This window comes from Ambystoma mexicanum, chromosome 3p (genome assembly GCF_040938575.1).
Source record: "Ambystoma mexicanum isolate Mex_15411 chromosome 3p, UKY_AmexF1_1, whole genome shotgun sequence".
Taxonomy (NCBI): Eukaryota; Metazoa; Chordata; class Amphibia; order Caudata; family Ambystomatidae; genus Ambystoma; species Ambystoma mexicanum.
In genome coordinates, this window is record NC_090925.1 from 413,916,032 (window position 1) to 413,937,845 (window position 21,814).

Below are 21,814 nucleotides of genomic sequence, written 5' to 3' on the forward strand. Positions count from 1 at the left end.
TCCACGAGCGGACAAAAAAGTATACATCCTCCTGTTGAAGAGACACCTTCCTGCGTCTGGCTTGGAACAACATCCATGAGCAATGGCCCATACTCCTAGTGGTATTATGGATGAGAAAAGCACCTTGGCGGTGGGAAAAAGCGTCTTCATGACATTGAGCAGTCGACGGAACAAATCTAAGCAAGCCACGTAACCCATATGCATGCCGCCATAGTGGATGGCGATAACATTTGCTGTTGCAAAAGTGGCCAGGTCTTCGCAAAGTGCATTCATATTGGCGAAATTGCACTCATACACATCGTTCCACAACGTGTCCACTCCTTCCAAACCAAAATTGCCTTCAAAGTGTCTTTCCAGGGCATAGTTGTGCAGATCTATGAAAAAGGGATCACCTACAGTCAACACAATGCGTTTCGCCATGTCAGCCACCCTCAGTACGCAGAGTATAATGTACAACAGTTTCACCACCCCTTCCTGTGAACCACACCCACAGTACCTGATTGGATAATCCTCACAGTGCCATGTCAATTGGGAAACATGGTGCAAAGGGCAGATTGTGGCACGTGTGCCTCCCAAAGTACCGCGAGGGCCGCAGCCCTGTAAAGCTTGAGCAGTCCTTCTTCCCTTTGCACTACCCCTTCTCTGCAGCACTACCTCATTGGGTTACGCGGAAATAGGCACACACGCATCCACCAATCGCATCAAAGCCACCATCATCCAACACTGTCACTCCTGTACAACACTTCAAATGTACCATTACACATTTACAGTACAAGTGTCGTGCCATTCCAAATCAAGTCCACTACAAAGTTCAGTAAAAGTATGCATGATTTCGCCATCCGCATACATCCACATGCCCACCCAGGATGCGGCACATGTAATCCTGAAAGTACAGCAGAATCCACTTCCTTTTTTTTTTGTGATAGTGAGGAGGGTATCGGGGGAAGCAATATCAAGCTGGGCAGTGGATTTGGTCCTCCATCGTAGATGTATAAAGTTTTTTTTTGACGTGCGTGCGAGAAGCTTTTTTTGTTTTTTATCTTTATATGCGTTTCTGTTTGCCTCACCTCACATTTTTACCACATTTTGGTCAATGCTTCTTGCACAGTGTAAAAGAAAACGGCATTGCCAATGGCGCTCAAATAAATGCCATTTCTACGGAACCACTGCAAATTTTGGGACCTCATGATCTCATAGTGGGTGGAGAACATGCCAGCAGTCTGCATACATTCACACATGCTTCTGTTAATAACACACCTTCCGACCACTGGCTGGGAAAAAATGTCACCGGCATGGGCGCATACTCCTCCTGGTGTTATGCATGAGAAAATGACCTTGGCAGTAGGAAAAATCTGCAACACTGCATTCAGCAACCTCTCCAGGTGACAGATTAAACGTCCACATGACATGTAACCCAAATGTAGACTTCCAAAGTGCACCACGAGAAAGTCAACGTTCATGACGGAGGCCACATATCTGCAAAGGTTAACCATCCCACCGAAACTGCAGTCACCCTTAAAGCCGCAGAAAGCGTCCACTACTTCCAACCCGAAATTACCAGCAATGCCTCTTTGCACACAACACCTGTACAGATGGCTCACAGAGGTATCACCGACGATAAGCACTGTGTGCCTCTCCATCTTGACCAACCTCATGACACAGTATTGGGAAGAAATGGTACCGCCCCTTCCTGTCAACCACACCCTAAACACCTAATTGCCTATTTCCCACAATTCCATTTCCATGGCCACCATGTTCATAATGGCAGGATGTGGCACGTGCGCTTTCCCATCGACAGTGTGGGCCATGGCGCAGTAAAGCAGACACAATACTGCCCTTTGCAGTGGCATTTTTCCAGCACTCCCTCATTGGGTACTGTCAAATTTTCAAACAAGCATGTAGCAATTACATACAAAACCTCAGCATTGCACACTATCAGTGCACGTTTCCATTTTGATTCCAAAGCCCCTCCACCAGAAAATTCTGCTAAAGAATGCACAATTGCAGCATCCACAAAGATCCTGAGGCGCACCCAGCACACCTTTGGCCATACACCCAACAGTGCAGCCCTTGCCCGCACCCACCACAACACTATGGATCCATGCATTCAACCATGTGGACAGCTAACATTATGACATGATATGATATTTTATTTGCATCGCGCTCGTACACAAGTGTTTCAGAGCGTGACAAGGCAAGGGAGGGGAACAGGGGAGAACAAAACAATGATCTTACTAGGCCCAGTGACATTGAGATCGTGCAAGTGCATGCACAAACGTAACAATCGTAGCTGCACTTCTACTCAACTCCCCCACACCATAAAACACCCATTAACGAAAACGTGCCACAATTAGCAGAATCCACAAACATACCACCCCTACCCGCTGCCATTCACAAAGTATTGTGTCACGGGCAACCTAGGCACAACAGCTTCAGAACATTGGGCCTACTTCAATAAATCTGCACACAGCATAATAATCAAGCACATATGAGCTGCACTTCAACCATACCCTCTTCCATACTACATTATATAAACACTGCACCATGTGGCCACACTGCACAACATCTCACTGCACCATCTCCTGCCATACACCAAATACTGTAGCATGTTGAAATTATCACCACTACCATGGAATGCACAATACATGCCTTTCAACTCACTTGTGCTGCTGTAGCACATGTACAATGTTCTCCACACCCACTCTCCAAAGATCATCACCCTGTGCCTGATGCACTGTTAAACCTGCATTATTACTGCAGTGGGTGTGCTCCTTGCACACATTCACTGCACCGTAATGCAACCATGCAACCATGCATGTCAGCATGTCACCAACTACCACTATGCACATACGCACCACTGGCACCAGCACTCCTACCCAACCTCTGCCCGCGCAATGGAGATATAAAAGCATTAAATGGAACAGTTACCATAATCTACAAACATTACACTGTCTCCAGCACCCCTACGACCTTTCATTCACACACGATAGTCTTACTCACTTCCACTCCGAAAGTATTGTGTTACTGCCAACCTAACCACAAAATGTTCACAACATTGCCCCTAGTCCAAGCAATCGGCACACAGCACACTATCCAAGCACATATAAGCTGCACTTCAACCACACCCTCTTCCATACTGACAGTATGCAAACACTGCACCCAGTGCCCACACTGCGTGACTTTTCACTGCACCATCTCCAATCACACATGAAAAACCTTACCATGTTCTAACAGTGACCTCACCTGCGAAACCAAACATACACGCCTGGCAGCTCACTTCTGCTGCTCTATTGTGTCTGAAATGTGCTTTGCATCCATTCCGTACAAGTCACCACCCTCTAACTGATGCAGAGTCAAAAATGCATTACTGACGTGGGTGTGCTCAAGCCCTAGGCTCTTCAGTGCATGCCCTATGTTTTGTTAAATGTAGATAATTGTTGAATCTGCAAATAGAAATGTTTTATTGTTTCACAGTAGTTTTTGATGCAGGTGGCTGTTACTAACAGGAGATATGTAGTCTGACAGTTCAAGAGTACATCTGAAGTATTGAACTGAGATGACATGGTTACATGTAGGGATGTGATTGGTGGATGGATGTGTGACTGTTTGAAAGCAGCCAATGAGGGAGTATTACAAACATACAAGTAAAAAGGGTACAAGGGCTACCCTGTGCGAATGTGTCCATGTGCCATCATGGTCTTTTAAGGATGCCTGGCATGGAAAGGGGACTGCAGAGACCTCATACAGTCACAAAGGTCCATGGATTATAGTCCTTATTGTATGCTAGAGAACAGTATTTGGAACAGAAAATTGTTTCTGTCCTTTTTACTTTTTCTCTAGTATACAATTGTCCATTATTTCCATTAGCATAGTACAAAATGGTAATGGAAATATTGGAGAATGTTGTATTTTTTGATTTTGTATTTTTTGGGATTTCTTTCTTTTTTCCAGGAGAGGCAAGGAAGGAAGGTGGGGGAGGGAAATGGGGGAAGGGGCACAAACTACAGATACAGCGGGACAGGTGGACAGGGAAAGATGTTGGGTGTGACTTAAATCTAAGGTAGGGGACAGTGTTTTTCATGCTCCTTCACCGCAGCCTCGAAAGCACTTTGAAACTGCTCGCCCCTGCAGAGTTGTGTGTCACAGTATATACAAAGCACTATTGTCCTGAAAAGATATGGATCAACAGCCTCTTGTTTTGCCTGCGAGGCAGCTGGTGGGATCCTCTGCCCACAGGAATAGCATGACTAAAAGTAACGGGTGGGTGCCTTCAGAGGAACCGTCTGCAGACACACCTTCTGTCTGCAGATTATCAATTTGAAAATAGGCCTTGGAAAGTTGTAAAAAGTGAATAGATCAACTTAGAATGAGTCTAGGAGCTGTGCAAGGGTAAACTTTCAACTTGAAACTTCATACATTGGCCAAAAATGCAGTTACAATATCTCCACAAAGCACGGACCTGTTCGTGGACAAGTCATCATGCTGCACAAGCTCGGTCATGTGACACTGTCCGGCGACATCCACGATGTTGTCAGACATTCACGAACATCGTTGAATAAAACCAATCTCATCGTATGCCCTACATCGCCAACAATAGAATCGTCAGTATAACCATAGGGCGTCCATTTTGAGTAACATCCGCCATTTCCTTTCCTTCCTTTCTGTTAAAACATTTTGCAAAACGTATTATATTCTGAAAGCTTATACATAGTACAAGGCCACAGCTTGTATGTTGAAAGATCAGCCCAGACAGAAATGCCAAACAGTACAGAAATACATTTTCTTCCTCCCTCACAAGTCCTTGAAGGCGAGCAGAGAGGCATTTATTCAGCGGCCCAGGTGCCGGCTGGGCTGGCTAAAACTGTAGAAACAGGCTGTTAAACATGAATTATACTTTTCTAGCGGCCCCCCTCCGGGCTCTTCTTAGATGAGGCTGACCCCTAGTTCACGAATAGAAACCAGCAGATAACACGCTTTGGAATCTGTCTCTCCTACAAACACAGTATCCTTGCCGAACAAGTGCCTTATGTTCTTCATAACAAAGAACTATGTCTGCTAACTGCAAATTGCAACTCTTGCTAAAACGAGTATAATAGATTAAGTAAGAAACGTGTCATATTTGTCATAATCGTCAATTACCGAACCCTAGCTCGAGAAGATACATTATGGGCGGTTTTGATGTGCCACAAAAAGATTGTATGATTGAATGTTTATATATATGATACTGTTGTAGAATGTTCGTTCTCTTGCATCTCACGAGGTCTGGGTGACACACGTTGCGAGACATTAGACCACAGTCGCCCGACTGAGAATATATTTGCTTTGCAATAAACCCTAGTACTTGAAAATCGACCCTTGTGTCTGGCGTATCACTAGTATATGGTGGTTATGCCTTGTTTCCATATGCAGAGGGTCTTCAGGGCCTAGCAAAATCTGCACAATTTAACTGCACCATAGCTAAGGTTTTTCAGTGAATGTATATATATATATATATATATATATATATATTATAGTGCAGCATTTACTGCATTATAGTTAAGTTGAATATTGAGTTCCTTAGGAAACCCACAAAAGTTACTGATAATACCTTTTGTCTCGTATGACGGATTTGGCTGAAATATTGCAAGCAAAATTGTACTCACAGGTTTCCCCAGACTGGAAAGTTTGGGAAGGATCCGTTAAAAAATAGAAAATGTTATTAAGAAAGTAAATAGTCCCCACTCATTTTCCCATAGAGAAAAAGTCAAATATTTGCTCAAGCGCACAGCCAAAACCGCTGGACGGAATTAGACAGGTACGAAACAACTTGGGCTCGAACCTTTGCCGCGAATTCCGGGAGGGGTGTGGGGTTATTGCATCCTGTAATGTTTAAAATATTTGAAGGAGAAGGTGGTGCCCCGTGCTCCAAAAATTATAGTTATTTCACCCATGGTGCATTGCAGCACAGAGGCTGACAGGATTTTCAGAAATGAAAAAACAGCCATTTTTTCCCAAACTTCTATTGCTAATTGCTGGATGGATTTGGATGACATTTCCAAAACAAATAATGTTTCAAGGACATTTTCCAAACAGTTTATCAAGAGCCCAGATAAACTGGACATTTTGGGAGCGATTCCTTGGAAAATGAAAACAAGATAAAAAAATGAAAACGCTGTTTTCAGCCTACGTGCATTTGTTTTCCCATAGAGAAAAGATGCTGTTTTTGAACGGCCATAGTGTGAAAACTGCTTGGCAGATTTGGACCAAATTAGAAACAAAATGGGAACAAAGCATTGACTTAATTTCCATGACTGGTTTGGGGTAAATCCATTTGCTGGTTTTTGAAATATTCCATAGAGAACGGGGTGCCCCTGCACCATCAAACCTTTATATTGGTATTGGTGCTTTGCAGCAGAGAAGCTGTGAGAGGCCAATAACTTTTGACTTGTTGGATGGATTTATATGACATTTTCTAAACCAAGGGATTGTCAAGGGTGTAAGGAACTCATGGTGTCAACAGCAACGGCAGACACAAATGATCACAGTTCAAGGGTGTTTATTAAATGGTATGCAGGTTGGAGATACGCCTAATCTAAACCTAAATCTAAGAAGGGAGTAAGCGTCGACCATCAAATGAAAATAAGGCAGTCCTTGTGGCGTCTTGTCAAAATAATTGACCTATACTAAAAAGAAAACTATTCGCAAATCCTTACAATTAAATATAGAAAGAGTGTTGGATAGGGTTTTTAAAGGAAAGAAGTGTTCACAACTAATACGTCAGGATGTGTTTGCCAGGGGTCTCCCTTCCCCATGTTTGAGCATGGTATAAGGTGGGTCTCCTGAGCATAGCACACACTCAAGCCTTCCCACCATGAGTCAACAGTTCTGTTTCAGTTATCAGGTTCTCAAAAGCCAAGTCTCCTTACTGGCAAAAGGCTCTTGCCTTCTACGGTCTGAAGTGTTCAACAAACAAACACAAAGTTTTGTTCCACGTATCTCTTGGGTGATGCGTTCACCCCTGGGTCCCCTTCTTCCGGGCACCGCCCCCTCACAAAGTTCCTTTATCGCAATGAACTTAGGGTGAGGAGTTCACCCCTGGGTCCCCCTCTTCCGGGTGCAGATCTACCAACAGTTTCTCGTGATATCAGCACCTTCTGCGATTCAATCTCCTGCTCCCGTGGGCTTGATAGGTTTTCAAAACAAAACAAAAAGTTCCTTTCAGACTACACTTGAGGGGATGATTCTTCACCTCTGGGTCTCCCTCTTCCGGGTGCAGACCCCTCTCAAATCTCAGCCCCCCCCCTCCGTCAGGTTCACTATGGCTTTCAAACACAAAGTTCTTCACTCTTGATGTCTGTTAAAACAGTTCACGTGGACATCACTCTGCAGGGTTTACCTTTGACAACACACTGTTTCTTGGGACTTTGCCCCTCTTTATCAGCATCCCCCGTTCGGATTCACCCTTGCCACTTCACCTTCACATTTCATCTTGGCGGTATTTTCTCCCCTTTACTTTTCAAACGATTTCTCTTCTTGATGCGGGATTCACTTCCATTGCTCTATTAACATTTTGTCGGTCAAAGACTATTGATTGTACAAGGATTTTGCTAGACGGCCTGCATAATCACCTTGACCTGCTTTGGCAGCTCTCCTACAGCATTCTGGTATCAGTAGTGTCATTCAACATCGGATATGTTGTGTCAGCACCCACTTGGTGCCGGTCCCATCTGCAGCTGATTTTCCCTTAACAATTTTACAGTTCCTTGAACTTTCTTTCACTATGCCACTTGGCGACTTTCAATCAACACAGTTTGGCTTCTTATCATTTCACTCATTGACTCACTGGCTGTGATGACCCTCTTTGACTTTCTTTATATCTGGAGTCAAGGGCGGTACCACGGTAGCAGGAGTCACCCTCACTCCAGCCTATCGGCATAGGCACGCTCCATGTACCGTTGAAATCTGCTGCAACACACTTGGGCTGTTGTTCACAGTCTTACGTTTTGTCTTACGAAGGCTTTGCGGGTCTGGGATGGAAAGGGCAAGGACGCTTCACTTCTTGTCACCCTCTTGGTTCACGCCGTCTTTATCCTTCTCTTAAAGTACCATGTCTGGATAGCTGTCTCATTGTGCGGTCTGCCTTGCTCGTCTTGTCCTCTTGTGCTCCACCTTTTATCCCTATGGGGAAGAGAAAGTGCCATCAGGTGTGCGTGATTCTGGTTAATTGCCTGACTCTGCCTGACCCTTGGGTTTGGACATGTAAGGTAAACAGTTTTATTAGTCTGTTGTTTTCTACAGTGTGTGAAAGTGTTTGTGTCAGAAAAGGGGTGCGGTAGAGTGTCAGAGTATTCCACAGCGTCGGATAGGGAAGATGTGTTATATGGAATTACAACCCTCATATCAGGAGGGTTGGTGACCTTGGAAGGGGGAGATTGTTAGGGTTTAGGAATCAAATGAGAATGACAAGAATTGTTATCATACGCTGAACGGGGGGGATTGTGGGAACGGTAGTGTTTTATTTGAGCAGATTGGGAGCATGGGAAATGATAATCAGAGGGACGTAGAAAAGAATGATCTGGAGTATTCGGGTATATAACCGAAATACAGGGATTCTGGGAGATGTAGTTTCCCACGGCAATGGGGCTTGGGTTCTTACAGGGTTTACAGAAGGCGGATGGTTAGTTGACTTTGGATAAAGGAGATTCATTGGAAGGAGGGGAGTAGGATTGGAGTATCCTACAAAAACATTATGGATTTCACCCTCCTCATCTCCTTCCTCGGTATAATACTGTATCTCCCCTGGATTACTTCCCAAGTACAACCCTGGGTTCCCCTACCCAGGTGGTCTTTTTCTGCTTGTCTGTCTTTAGGGTTGAGATAAGAGTGGGCCAGTTCTTCCCTGGCCACCTGAATAACGGATTCCCGGGATCTATTTGGGAAAATACCCTCATGTTTCTCACAAGGGACCCCCCCAAACTGGGCATTTTGGGAACAATTTGTCCAAAAATTAAAACATTATTTAGAATGGTGTGAATAGTGTATAGTGGCCACGGCATGTATTGTGGCTGTGGCCGAAGGCTGTGGCCACTTACTGAGTCCAAAAGAACCATATTAGGGCAATATGTATAGTGAACATGGCCAAAGGCTGTGGTCACCTAGAGGCTGTAAAAGAAACATATTGTGGGAACAAATACAGTGGACCGTCCAAGCCTGTGGCCAGTGGTCATGGTCAAAGGCCATGGCTAGTGGGTCGTCACAAAAACTATGGTATAACAAAACCCTTGAAATTCACTGGAAAATCTTTTGTTAAAGTTAAGTTAAGTTAACCAGATTTAACGCAACAAAACCTTTGAAATTCAGCGAATAGTGAAAACCAGTTTAACTCGGTGCATTCCTATTGCAAAGCGCATGAACACATACATATTATAAGAGAAGGGGCTCACAATGACATAGAAAATGGCCACACCACCATTTTGACATTATTACCTCATGGCAAACCCTGGGGAAAAGAACTTCAAAATATAGTGCAAGGTCAAGCTCTACATGCACAGTTGCTTTATTGTATTTGTATCATGGTTTAAATGTAGCATAACCACATGAAGTCCTCAGCTTAAAATGAATTCTATCACTGAGCAAAACAACCACCCAGATGTGGGATGACATCATTGATGATGTCATTGTTGATGTCATCTTTGATGTCCTGGGTGTTACCGTTAGCAGTGCATGACGGTGGTGTGAGTTATGGTTGCATAGCTTACCATAACTGGTGAATTTCTTGGGTTTTTTGATTTCACTTTTAAACATAATGTCCCTTTAAACAAAGTTTTTTCACTAAATTTGATAGATTTTCATTAGTGCAACTTATCCATAACGTCCCTTTAACAATGCTTTTTTCCACTGAATTTCATAGGTTTTTGACACTGCAACGTAACCATAACATTCCTTTAACAGAGTGTTTTCACTGAATTGCAAAGGTTTTTATTAGTGCAACTTAACCATAACATCCCTTTATCCAGGTTTTTTTCAGTGCATCGTCAGACCCTGACTTAGTACAGGCTTTACCCCCTGGCTATGCCATTCTCCATGTTGATAGGGACTCGCCGCACCCAGGCGGAGGGGTAGCTCTGATATATAGGGTTTTTACACTTGCTCAGTACTGCCTGTGTCAGTAGACGTGGAGATGTAGTACATGCTGGTTAGGATTATAATTAATGCCTCATCAGTATTTAACTTTCTTCTAGCATATTGCCCCTCTTCTTTTAGTTTGTCAATTTCTGGAAAATGCTTTCTCAATGGTATTTCTGAATTGGTCTTGAATCACAAAAACGTGTGTGTTCTCAGGGACTTTAACCTCTGGGCCAAGGATGAATCAAATTCGGATGCCACCTCCTTTTTAGCTGGCATGAATAATTTGCTATTGAAGCAACTGGTGCTGGGCCCTACCCATGTGAAAGGGCACACGTTGGATCTTATTTTTGCACCTGCACAACTATTGTGTGTCTTTCCCTGCCATTCACTGACATGGTCAGATCACTATGTGGTTCCTTTTGAGTTTCAACCATTATGAAATTCTGAACAGGCTAATCATCCTACTAAAATGTATCAGAGAAACTGGAGGTCAGTTGAACCTATCAGCAGCAAATGATCAAGCTTCATTTCGATGAATTACTAGTCCAGTGCACCCTTCAGCTACGTGGGTTACTGCAGAGCTATGTTTATCTCATCTGCTGGTTTGTCAAGCAGAGTGTAAGTGGAGGAGCTACTATGATTTTGCTCTTACAAGAAAAGTTTAAAAAACAGCATGCTCTGTACCACAAAGCCCCCAAGGTGGCTTATCTGGCGTACTTTACAGCCGCCATTCAGTCTGCAGTTAATGCACCCACAAAACGTTTTCAAATAGTGAAAGAACTTTCTAACCCTAGCATTAGGGTCACAAGTACTGTGTAAAGATGTGTCCAATTTGTTTATAAATTAAAATCAGACTATCAGGGCTAACATCTCGAAGCATCAGGGTGATATCCCTATTTTGGTTCTCTCTGATCAACCATCACCAAATAATGTTGATGCTCAATCTTGTTCTTTCTTTGAGCCCACTATTACCTCTAACATTAGTCGGATGGTGGCAGGTTTGAAGTCTGAGTCACCGCTGGACGACATTCCCTTGCATCTGTTTAAAACTGCTCCTATGAGCCTTTGTGAGGTAATCTCAGACGCTGTTAATTCCTTGCTTGACTTTGGACAAATTCCAGCTATTTAAAAAAAGGCCATAGTGATTCCCCTATTAAAGAAACCTTCTTTGGACGGTTTTTTCAGTTTTTTCTAATTACCATCCAATCTCTTTACTCCTGTTTCTAATGAAAGTTATGGAAAAAATGGTTAACCCCCAGTTAATATCTTTTCTGGAGGGCCATGACATTTTAGATCCATGTCGAATTGGTTTCCGCCCATTTATGGGGACAGAGTCCATCCTAGTCGCAGTACTGGAGGACCTCAATATGATCAAGGATAAAGGCGGTACGGCAGGTCTTATTTTATTGGACCTGTCTGCTGCCTTTGATACTGTTGATCATGGGCTTCTTATATCTCGGCTGCAGTGTGCAGGTATGATGGCCCGGTACTGGAATGTTTCCATGTTTTTTTTACCTCCCTTGCTCACATGATTTCTCTTGCCCCCTCTAGCTTTGACGTGTGGGGTCCTGCAGGGTTCAGCTTTGTCCATGCTGCATTTTAATGGGTACATCCAGCCGCTGGCCTGGCTTATTCAGTCCTTCAGGATCCAGTTCTTTTCCTATGCAGACGATACCCAAATTCTGTTTAGGGTGGACCTGGACCAGAGAGGGGCCGCTGCCAAGCTGATGTCCTACCTCGAGGCTGTCAGGGACTGGATGGAATCCACCTGGCTGAAACTTAATGGCGAGAAGACTGAAGTTCTGATTGTTGATTCGGCCGAGGTTTCAGAAAGCTGGACCTTTGATTTTTGGCCACTGTCACTAGGCCCTCTGCCAGTCCCTGTAGGGACGGTCAGGAATCTGGGGGAAAAAATATAATTGCCACTAGCTATGGAGAAAGATATCAACACTAATTGTGGTCTGGGATTCCTTAAGCTGAAGCAGTTTAGTTCATTGGCAACAAGCTGGTCTCTGTGTGAGGCCTAGAGACAGACCTACATGGAAGGAGAACAAGTTTATCCCTGAGGATAACAACCTAACGATACAAACACATAGGAAATAGGTGCAGTTTTATCCCTGAGGATCTCCATGCTCGGGTAGTAGCAGCCCGTCTTAATGGCAGTATCGACTACTGTAATGCCACCCATCTCTCCCAACCAGCATACCTAATTCATTGTTTATGGGTCCTGCAAAATGCGGCTGTCCACCTGGTCAGGGGTATTCCTTTTGCCTTTTGTGCCACGGCAGGAGGCGGGCTCTGCGTTGGTTGCCTGTTTCAGCGCAAATTCTGTATAAGAATCTGTGCATTATTCCATGAGTGGGAAGGGTTGTCTAGCCACTCAGGACAAAACTCAACGCTACTGCCCGGAGCATTGGCTCTGCTCTACCAACGCAGGACTACTGAAGATACCTAATTACCGCAGAGAAAGCGTAAGACGCAAAGCATTTTCCATTGCTGGTCCAAAACTCTGGAATACCCTGCCGGTGGCGTTGTGGCACACCGAATATTTTGAGTTGTTTTAATGCATGCTAAAAACCCACCTGTTTGCTTGAACTGTCACCTTTCTTTTGGTATCTATATTATGCCATGATGCCTTTCGTGACAGTGTGCATTACTATTTGATTGACTGATTGAGTGAATTTGATAGGTTTTTATTAGTGAACACGTTTCATGTCACACCACTGTATACAAGTTATTAATAATTCCTCTTTGAACTTATATGAGAGAACTATAAAACTTCTTTAACAAACATATTTTTTTCAATGCATACTGATGTGTGTCCTTATCAGCAGTGCATGCTGGGGATGCAAGTCATGGTTGAATTGCCTAGGACATGAGGCTCGACCATGACCCCAGCCACACCAAACCACTCATGTTATCCACCACACATTCCCGGAATCCTAGTGCAGTGTCCACTATAGCCTCATAATATGACCAATGGCCAATGCTCATGGCTTTCAGCCTTGGCCAGTCTCCAAATCCCATGCCCCATTCCCCAATAAGCAAATTAGAGTACACATTTGCATTTGCTGAAGCCCAGGACCACTACCCAGACACCAAATTTATATCACTAGTTTTTCCACTTACGTTCTGACACTTTGGAAAAATAAAACACAAGACAGATTTCCAAAACCTTCTTTAGGTCCTTGCTGATACCCGTCACGCAAGTTTGTTGTAATAACTGCCATATTTCTGGGGATTTTCGGTTACAAAACGGGATAAGGTCAGCCCCTTTCATTACTCGCACTCTATACCATAACACTTCAAATTCATGGGATCTAGGATTTTCACCCAATCCACAGTGCTCTGATTACATCTTCAGCCAATGGATCTGTTGTATCATTCTTGGCACGAATGCAGGTGCTTGGTGATTTAAGAGAGAGTGTTGGGATGCTCCTGCCCAGGTGATGGGAGCCAGTGGTTATCTCTGTTGACAATTTAATGTAACTTACTGAAGCTGATTAAAGTAACTTGCGGGAAACTACCTGATATGCCGGCGGATCCTGCTTTATTTCACTGGCAACAAGCTGGTCTCTGTGTGAGGCCTAGAGACAGACCTACATGGAAGGAGAACAAGTTTAAGGTGACCAGTCTGCTGTGGGGGTGCAGAGAAGAAGAGAGAGGAACCACTGCCCCCACAAGTAAGTCCCATCACACAGGGAAAAGTAGGAGGTGACCCAGTGTGAAAGAAAGAGGGGGCTGTGCCTCTTTAGCTAAAGCACGGTGAAGAAACAGAGGCAGAGGGAGCCCTGCCCTGTGGAAGCCCCAGGTAGAAAAATATTTCCTGGGCAGAAGGACAAATGGGTATTGTGCAGCACAAGCTAGAAAGTCTGAAAAAGAGGCTGAGTACCAGCAAGGCACAGATCCCCAATGTAACTTGCGGGGAGATGGACAGTAAAGAAGGGATGGTCCCCAAGAGCCAGCCAAAGTTTGAGAAGGAGACGGAGGACCAGGGCAATGGAAAGAGACTGTGACCCTGGCTAAAGTTTAAGATGTAGGACACAAGGAAGCAGCGAGCCTGGCTGCAGCAAAGGGTCAGCTGAGCTGCTGTGAGAAGGACAGGTGAAATGTTTCTGCCGAGGGTAGAACTCTGTGGCCATTGGAGATGAGACAGGCACTAGGAGCGGGGATCCTTGACATCCCAACATATCACTGAAGTTGAAGTTTCCCTACCTGTCAACGCAGCCTGAAAGAGTTGTTGGTAGCAGGGAGCTCTGTTAGGTCTGTCCCCTGGGTTCAAAAGATGATGTAGCTACCTATGTGCAGGGAGTTGGCGAGCATGGGAGAGCTCGATAACATTCCATACTATGTAGCGCTGACATTCAGAAGTATGAAGGAAGTGTGGTTGCTAAAGAAAAGAACTGGTCAGCATGCTACACACAGGTTATGCTGTGTGATGTCATGACCAGGAAGTGTGGAGATACGCTTGCACTACTTCATACATTTCATTAGGTTTAGAATGCTCAGTACCTACCAATGTGCTTTGACCGTGCCGACGCCTGGCATTGATTTATTTATTTTTACATTTATAGCAGCATGCAAACCCCACAGGCATCTTGGCGCTAGCTACAGATCAAGTACTGACATTTGGTGGAAGATGGGCGGGGGAGGAAAAAGTCAGTTGAATAGGAACATTTTGATGTGCTTTCTGAAGACATTGTAGGATGCTTCTCTGCGTAGATGTAGGGGTAGCTTGTTCCAGTGAGAAGGTGCATGGACTGGGAAACTTGATCCTCCCGCTTTAGATCATTTGAAACGTGGTGTAACAAGACAATGACTGTAGACAGCTCTGGTAGGTCTAACTGAGGAGCATCTTATGGCATTGTTGATAAGGTAGCCAGGCCGGCGATGATACTTGCAAGGTCGATGTTGTTGATGGTGGGATGTTGACATGGGTGGGAATAGTCAGGGGGCATTCGATAGGCAGGGAAGCCTGTTTAGCCTGAATTTTGGAATGGAGCTGAGAGAATTTACCTGTGAAGGTGTCTTGGATAGTGTTACACCAAGCGTTATCTTTGATGAAGGTATCCAGGGGGATACAGGGGTTTCTAGTTTGCGGAGTATAGTGAAGTGTTCACATGATCTAGAGGCTGTGTTAGCAATTATTTTGTTGTATGTGGAGGCTTTGAAGGCGAGGATGAGCTGCTTGTATTGGTGGGAGAGTAGGGAGAGGTAGTTATTATTAATTGTTGTGGGAGTTTTGTGTCACGTGGCTTCTGCTGTTTGTTTTGTGGCTCTGGCAGAGCACAGTTCTGGGGTGAACCAAGAATTAAGATGTGTGGGGTTCTTGGATTTCTTTGCTTTAAGAGGTGTGAGGAGGTTGACAGCGTTGGTTAGCAAGGAGTTATAGTGGTCCACTAGGATTGAGGGTTCTTGTGATGAGGGGAAGGGTGAATTGATGAGGGGGAGCCATGGCGATGTTGCAGGTGATAGCTGGCTTGGGAAGAATGTTAATGGCTGGAATGGTCAAGAGGATATTGTGGTGGTCTGACCAAGGGCAGGGAAGGTTCAACGAGATGGTGGTGTTGTAGTTGTGGTCTATCAGCCAATCAAGGATGCAGCCATACGAGTGTGTTGGTTCTGTGATGATTTAATGATTTGGGTATATCCAAAGGCATTTTGAGGATAAGTAATGGGTAGCACAGCTCAAATTTGTGCCAGGATAAAGGAATGCTGAGTGGTCTATGCATGGAGCTGCTATCAAGGGGATAAGAAATTGTGAATCCGGGAGCTAATCCAGGAGCTCCTCCGGTAGTGAATAGTCATGAGGTACCGTGAATCATCATGAGGTACTGTGGGTGCACTTGCTGCACAGTCCGGGAGGAATGGATTACGTGGACAGAATAGTAGTACCTTGTGAGGGGTAAAATGGCTATGCATGAATCGGTCATTGCTAGCAAGTTGTCACATGGGGAGAAAATTATATAAAAAATGATATTACCTAATAGTAGGAAAATTTGTTATGTACTATACATGCTGTGACCTGTGAGAACGGACATTTGAAATTGTTAGCTCTGATGAAGAAGTTTGTGTGTGGAAGTGTGTGTGCAATTGCAGTGTAGGGGTGATATATATATATATATATATATATATATATATATATATATATATATATATATATATATATATATGTGTATATATATATATATATATATACACGTATATATATATATATATATATATATATATATATATATATATATATATATATATATATATATATATATATATATAATGTTTTTCTTATTTAGGATTTCCAGGTTAGAGGTACCAGCCACCTATGGACATTTATGTTTTAAACTTCAAGATATTTTACTGCACATTTCTTTACCCAGGATGATATATACTGGGTATTTTAGTGAGGTGTGGTCAGAGTGGATTCATGTATGTGTGTGAGTGTGCTAGGATTAACCTGCTTGAGGAATTTCAGGTTAGAGCTATGTTCAGCTATGGACTTTTAGGATTGTGATCAAATATAAATTGTCATAGTGTGAGTATTGTCTGTAGCTTGAGAGGATGTGAGTGGGGAATGTGAGAAAGCGTGCTAGTATAACATGATTGAGGAATTTCAGGCTTATTGACTTTCAGTGTTATGACAAAATGTTTAAGGTTTTATGGTGTGAGTGAGGTGTCAGAGTGTCTTCGTGTGTTATTAGTGGAGCGACACCACGTTCTTAGAGTATAATGATAGAATGGTTTAGTATGGAATTGCTCCTCCGGTTTGAGGGGTGCTTAGTGGTTTTGAGCAACACTGCGCTCCTCACAAGTTGTGTATTTGTGGTATGGTATGGGACTCCTCTGGTGTGAGGGGTGGTCACTGATTTTGAGCGACGCCATGCTCCTCACATGTTGAGTGTGTATGTTATGGTATGGGATTTCTCCTCCGGTGTGAGGGGTGGTCATTGGAGCATATGAGCATGGGTGAGTTTGCAGACTAGGATGAGTCATATTTGTGTGAACCATGGAAGTGATGAAGGTTGAGCAGAAAGAGAGGGACACCTTCCGACTAGTGAAAGTGGCTGATGTGTGTGTTGACACAGCCTGAGTAGATAGGGGGGACACATTCTAACAAATGTGAATGGCTGATGTGTGGAGACACAGCCAGAATAGTTAGGGGGAGACGCCGTGGGCCGTGGTTTTCTGAGTTGCGCCTCTCATTAAAAGGGTGCACTGTGTGAGTGTTCCTCGTATGTTTCCCTCATGTGGATTTGTGTGTGAAGGATGTTTATGTTTTGTGAGGAAAGGAGATGTATTTGTGATGTACTTTGTTGTGATGTTGTGTGATTTGGAAAGAAAGGAGATGTGTTGTATTGCACTTTGCATGAATGCAGGTGCTTGGTGATGTAAGAGAGAGTGTTGAAGTGCTCCTGCCTGGGTGATGGGAGCCAGTGGTTATCTCTGTTGACACCTTAATGTATCTTACTGTAACTGTTTAAAGTAACTTGCTGGAACCTACCTGATGTGCATGAGGATCCTGCTTTATTTCAGGGTCCAAGAGTCCCCCAAAATCCATACACTGTGCCATGAATTTAAAATTTTTTTGTGAATATATATATGTATATATATATATAATTATATATACATATATATATATATATATATATAATAATGTATTTCTTATATAGCGCTACACACTCAAATGTCTTAGAGCACTGAAATAACAGAAGACATAATTATCCCACAGAGTGGTACTCAATTTATTGACCTCAGAAGGATGAAAGGCTGAGTTGACCAAGCCGGGATTCAAACCTGCCACAGCAGGATGCACACAGATGTCAGGGGTGAGCACTTAGCTCGCTGTGCTATCTGACCGGCTATATATATTATATATATATTCTTTGAAAAAATGTTGTTAACGGGAAGTTATGGTTAAGTTGCTCGAACAAAAACCTATGAAATACAATTAAATTTTCTTTTGTTAAAGGGACGTTGTGTTTACAAGTAAAACCGGAAATTCGCCATTTATGGTAAGATAAGCAACCATAACTCGTGCCAACACGGTGTCCTCCTAAAACTAGCACCCAGGACTCAAAGATGACCTCACAAATGTAATTGATGACATCACTGGTGACATCACATATCAAATTCATTCTGATAAAAAGTCGGTAGAATGGGTTGTGTATACAATGTTGGTAGCAACGTATCATGGATGATCGAGGACATTTTATGAACTATTTAATTTATTGAAAAATGCACTAATTTAAAGAAAATGTTCCTGCTAATAAAACAACCTAACGATACAAACACATAGGAAATAGGTGCAGTATGCACCACAAAAGTACAGTATTCACAATCTGTTAGTATCGGTCAGTGGCCCTCATTACGACCCTGGCGGTAAGGGGTCTACGCCAGCGTTAGCTGCGCCGACCCCTTACCGCCAATTCCGAGTTCCCAGAGCGCCATGGTCATTTTTCCGCCCGCTTTTTGCGGGCGTAAAAATCCATGGCGCTATGGGACCTTGGTGTTAATTACGCCACCGTAATTTACGGTGGCGTAATTAACTCCTTCCCCACTCCCATTATACCCTATGGGGCCGAAATGGGAATGGGGAAGGGTAAATGGGTCAATGGGGACTTACCGCCCCGCCGACCTCGGAATGGGGCGGTAAGTCCACCATCCGCCATGGCGTAAACGGACTTTACGCCATGGCGGAAAAGTCCGTCGATGGCGGAAAAAATCCGCCAGGGTCGTAATGAGGGCCAGTAAAATAATGAATGCAAAGCTAATGGAATTTTGTCTCATGATAAACTTGAAATGAATAGCTAACAATACAAGACTTACTGCAGACTTGTGTTAATACAAACAATATATAAATACATACAATGCATTGGAATCTGAGGCACATACAGTGAAACTCCAGTAAGAAGGAAAGAAAGAGTATCACTAGAAAATGAATAAGATTAGAGTTTATTGTCATGTATTTTAATGAAGTGTGGCATTGAGGTGTGCTTATTTCCCCATGTATGTGCACCATGAGCCGAGGCCAAACCGTAGGGAAAGTACTTTAACAACATAGGGCAAGGTTAACGTCTAGATATAAAGCATCTTTTCAACTTTTAAATTCTTTCTGCCGGTGAAGAAAACCACCAGGTCTAGATATGTCAGTGAACAGAAATAAGTGGCCTAGATATGTGATTTCATCAGTGATGTCATAAATGACATTTGTGATGTCATCTTTGATATCCTGGGTGTTAGTCTTAGCAGTGCACGGTGGTGGCACGAGTTATGGTAGCTTAGCTTACCATAACTGGCAAATTTCAAGGGTTTTTCGGTTTTACTTGTAACCATAACGTCCCTTTACCAAAGATTTTTTATTGAATTTCATGGGTTTTTATTAGTGCTACTTAACTATAACGTCCTTTTAACAATGTTTTTTCAGTGAATTTATTAGGTTTTTATTAGTGCAACTTAAGCATAACGTCCTTTCACAAAGTTTTTTCAATTAATTTTATGGGTTTTTATGAATGCACCCTAATTTGCGACAACTTCCTGATATAATACTTACCGCCAATATGGCAGTATTTTCAACCAATGTACAAAGCTTTGACTTAAAACTGTGGCATTCCCCACCTCCTAGCAACATTTGTAATACTTCTGTACCGTTTTTGCAACTTTTTCCACTGTTTTAGTGTTAGCCGATGTTCGCGAGTGTCTAACGTCACAGCGACAACACGCGTGCGTGCGGCATGATGACGTGTCTGCGAACACGTCTGCACTTTATGAACGGGGCTGTGCTTTGCGAATAGTTCAGAATTGCATTTTTAGCTGATCTGGGATGTTTTCAAGTGAAAGTTTACACCTGCACAGCTCCTAGACTTTTTCTTCTCCATCTGCAATACAGGAGAGTGCACATCCTTCGATGAATATTAGCAGAACTACTGTTTATCTTCAGAGAATGGCATCAGCTATTGCCATCCCTTATCACCAGGAGCCATCACCACCACCATCACCAGCTAGAGGGAGTACACAACAGAAGAAGTGCAATAATGCAGAAAACAATCAAGAAGAGCAGGAACATGAATCAGAGGAAATGGCTACCTCTAGCACCCAGAAACAAACATGGATGTGGCAGTTCTTTAACACCATTGGGGGAGTACCAAAGGCTAAGGCTATCAAGGTGAAATGCACTCAGTAGAGGACAACCTGGCCCGTATTCCTACAGGACCACCTTCATGCGCCTGTCACACTAAATCCAACCACCAGGATGCTCTGAGAAGGGCTGTTCCTTTCTCAAGAAGCAGTAGGTTGTCTTCCCCTACCTCACATTCCTTTACCAATACTACCACCACACAGGGACAGAAATACTACCACCTGTGGGGACGAACATCCCTCCAGCTATCTTGCAAGCCATAAAAGAACCTGTTTATCCATATCTTTCCAAAACAACAGTACTGTGTATATACTGTAACTCACCACTCTGCAGAGGGGAGCAATTTTAAAGTGCTTTCAAGGCTATAAACAAGGAGCATGAGAAACATTGGCCTCTTCCTTAAAATTAATGCACACCCAACATCTTCCCCTGTCCACCTGCCTCTTTTTATCTGTGGCCGGTGTCCCTTCCCTTATTTCCCTCCCCCACCTTACTTCCTAACCACTCCTGTAAAACAAATACAAAATTAAAAAAACCCAAAAAGGTTCCTTTAGGAACCACTTTCACAGTTCAAAAATAGAAGTAAACAAATAATCTTAGAGAGTTCATCTACTTTAAATGTGTAGTTTGACTCAAGAAAATTCTTCAACATTTCCATTAGCATTTTGTACTATACTAATGGAGGTAATGAACAATTGTATACTGGAGAAAAGGAAAAAAGCACAGAAACAATATTCTGTCCCAAATACTTCTCTCTATGATACAACAATGACCATAATCAATGCACCTTCATAATGACCCACGGACTCCGTAGGCCAGGCATCATTGAAATCAGTCAAATAAGTTAGCCTTCACTTAACAAAATCCATTTTGACTTTCCACAAACATTCAAGGTTGGGTCTATAATGTTTCTGAAAATGTGCGTCAAAGTTATAAGCTATCTAAAAATGGTCAAACCCGCCTCTAATTTTGGCACCTCTTGAAAATCTTGTTCAGATTCGTCAAACGGCACCAAATTTCTAAGCTGTTCAAAGATTTTGGGAATCCCACTCTAATTTCGTTCCCACTTGGCGCAGAAGCACCAAACTTTACTGAAACATTCGGGGTCATGTCTAAGTTGCTGTTGCAAAATGTGAGTCTGCGGACCTAACCCAGATATCACACATTTTTATCAACATATTTTTTGGCCGTTTTAAAAAGAACTGCTGGATGGATTTACACCAAAGTTACAAAAGCAAGCTTTCAGGGCCAATCCGCTGCTCCTGCCACAGCTTTGGTGAAAATCCATCCAGCGGTTTGGGCGGTAGGCATGAACAAATTCTTTTTTCCATTGCATCAATAAATTTGATGGCCCATATACTTTTTATTTGAAGATTTGTGAGGATTTGTGGGGGGGCCAAGTTATAAGCCACCCAAAAAGTGTTCTCCTTATGGATAGAGCAACTTAATCATAACTACAGGGCCACTACTGGTCTCTCAATTACCTACGCCATACCGAGATGGTCCTTGCCATGATCTACATACATCTGAAGAATAATGTGTTCTTCTTCAACACACATTTCTCAGACAAAAGCA